The sequence below is a fragment of the Cibotium barometz genome, chromosome 41 (genome assembly GCF_041138505.1).
Source record: "Cibotium barometz isolate CiBa-2024 chromosome 41, ASM4113850v1, whole genome shotgun sequence".
Lineage (NCBI taxonomy): Eukaryota > Viridiplantae > Streptophyta > Polypodiopsida > Cyatheales > Cibotiaceae > Cibotium > Cibotium barometz.
Genome location: NC_141086.1, coordinates 403,735 through 406,698, shown reverse-complemented (window position 1 = coordinate 406,698; position 2,964 = coordinate 403,735).

The following is a 2,964-nucleotide window of genomic DNA, read 5'->3' as shown; positions in this document are numbered from 1 at the left end:
TCATTTGAAAAAGATTGATATTTCTTTAAGTTATGCAGACTCCTATGTGATTTTTTAAGTCAAGTTTATTTTTATGTCACAAACAGCAGAGCAGTTTATAAATCTACGAAGGTCACATGTGTTCTCAATCTTGAAAAATAGCAAAATTCATGTAATTTTTAAATTTATACATGGAATTCTAGATGTGTTTTCAAAAAACTATGTTTTTAAGCCATTTTTGAGATTTCACACATTTTGGGAGGGAATCTGTTTAGGTAACCCCCGTCAGTTACCTATTTTGCTCGTAGCAGTGTTATCTCCTCTTTGGTAATGCACATCATATTGCACCCTAGTCACTTCAAAGCTTGTAGATTGGACATGAAAGATTACATTCTTCATGGATTCTACAATCATCTCACCCATGACAATAAGATCCATGGATAGTGTATTGTCAATTCTCTTCCTTGTCTCTTTGAATATACCATCATTATTTAGATCTTCATTGTATAGATGATGTGGCTCCAAGATCTTCTTGTTGAATAGTTGAACCTACATGCGGGGTTGAATTTGTCAACTCCTCATTATCTTGCTGAAGGGTTTGCAATATAAACCATCCCACTATAAAGCATTTAGTCTCGTCTTTGGTAATGTCGGTGTTTTTATCTACAATCCAAATGCTTGAGAGTTTGGGACACGTGAGATCTTGGAATCTAGATGCCAAGTGTGTGTCACATTGGTCACCCTTGTTGCTTTCTATCTCTATTTTCCATCACATGTCTGTGTGTGTAAGTGCACTATTATGTTCAACTTCCATATTTTATCATCTCCATTGTATACTGCTCTTACTGTCACTCTCCAGTTTGATGATGCCTTATCTACCATGAATCCAGTTTGATGATGCCTTATCTACCAAAGCCACAGTTGCTCTAACCAAGGGATTACCTATGACAAAGATGCAATCTATGTTCGCATCATTAATTTATATGTTGTATAAATAGGCTACTCTTATATGGTTAGTCTTTTATCTTATGGCGTACATCAAGATAGTCCAATTCCTAGTTAATGATTCTCCTATTTTGTGGTGTATGATATATATACATACATAGGATTTGTTCAAATCTACAAACGAGAGAGAGGGCAAGTGAATCTCAACCCATGTGCTAATAGCATAAAGAATGATGTGACCATATTATCTTGATGGGCTATCTGGTCATCATCTACCATAACCAAACTGACTACAGACATCCAGTTAATCATGCTTGCACACTACTACGGTGATCTCCTCATGTGTCGCGGGGACTAACGGTTGAGCACCTTAACAATGTCTGATTGCATCACTCTAAAAAGGTAAAATGTCTCGTCTTTCATGAGGATTGTGGTTGTATTTTTTTCATAATCTTTGAAGATTCTTTGCAACCAGAGCATATTTGCTTCAGCTTACCACTTATCCAATCCACCTTCAAAACAAATATATTTCCTCAAATTAGGGCCTAATTTGGTGTCTACTTGTCCAAACCCGAAACAGCTTGGCACATGCATTGGTCATGGTATGTCCATAAAAGATTCAAGGCTCTATCTTGATCCAGCCTACTTTGGAAAATCACCAGTTGTTAAGCATAAAAGCTTTTGACCATACAAAAGGTCATTGCCAAGTCAAGCATTGGCTTCTTCTGAGCTTTCCTTCATGGTTTTCAAACTGGCTAAAAATGGCTCCAGGCCACTTTTTCCAAGAACTTGACTATTTTCTAGGTAATGGTTGAGTGCCTTCCATGCTACTGATGTCTTGTTGATTAATAATTGAGCAGTTTGATAAGATGAGATCTCAAAACTTATAACAACCACTTGATTCCAACAAAAAAAAAAAGCATCTTTGAAGATAATATTTATACGCACATAATTCTAAGAAATATACAACCACCAACAAAACATTCACATTCAAAACAAGGTGACATATATAAATATCCATAACAACAAATATCCACAAAATAGCACATTGAAAGAGAAATCACTAAAATATGCATGATCAAAGTAAAAGTTCCTCCTCCATTGGATCATGCAAGGTGACATATATAAATATCCATAACAACAAATATCCACAAAATAGCACATTGAAAGAGAAATCACTAAAATATGCATGATCACTAAAATATGCATGATCAAAGTAAAAGTTACTCCTACATTGGATCAGAGGGAAGATCTAGGAGAAGAGTTTAGACAAGGTGTAGTCTGACAACCTTGTCTTGTGTTGTGCACCGCAGGTCAATTGGGCCAACTATCTCTTCCAAGAGCTTCATGCAATCTACTTCGACCCCCCGGGCAAGTTGGTGGTCGCAACACATTACTTACTAGACTTCTTTATTACGCAATGGGATGGGATGAGCTTCCACGAGCCATCCAGTTGAGAGGACCAAATGCTGCACTTGCCTCTTTATACCCTCCATACACCTCTCCCATTTCCCCACCAGCCACCAAGAGGCCCCACCATGAACCCACACCTGTAGAATAGGCACAACCACCCCCAAGCACCCACACAGGAAGAGATTGCTGCCATTGTAGCTGTAAAAGCCGCCCAAGAAAGCCACAGAAGAGGAAGAGGATCGCCGCGCGGAAAGAATTCCTTAACAGAAGTCTATATGAGACCCCACCCCCTAACAGTTTCACAGAAATGCCACCTCATGATCAAGCCGGGCTCTCATCCCCCGCCGGTGACACCCAAAATACCATCAACACTCTCCATTGGGCCCGCACTGGCAGTTTCAGCTCTAGCCAAAATTACGTGGAAAGCATCCATGCGACCTAAGGAGACATGCCCAATTTTGCCTAGGTTTTTGCTGATATGGCTCGAGAGCTCATCCAACAGATGGTAGACTGCATCTCCCAACAACAAGAAGTGGCACAAATTTCATAGAGGGAAATGTTATTAGCCAAAGCCCATGAGAGAGCAGTGTCTAAGGAGTTATACTAGACAAATGTCTAGTTCATGGA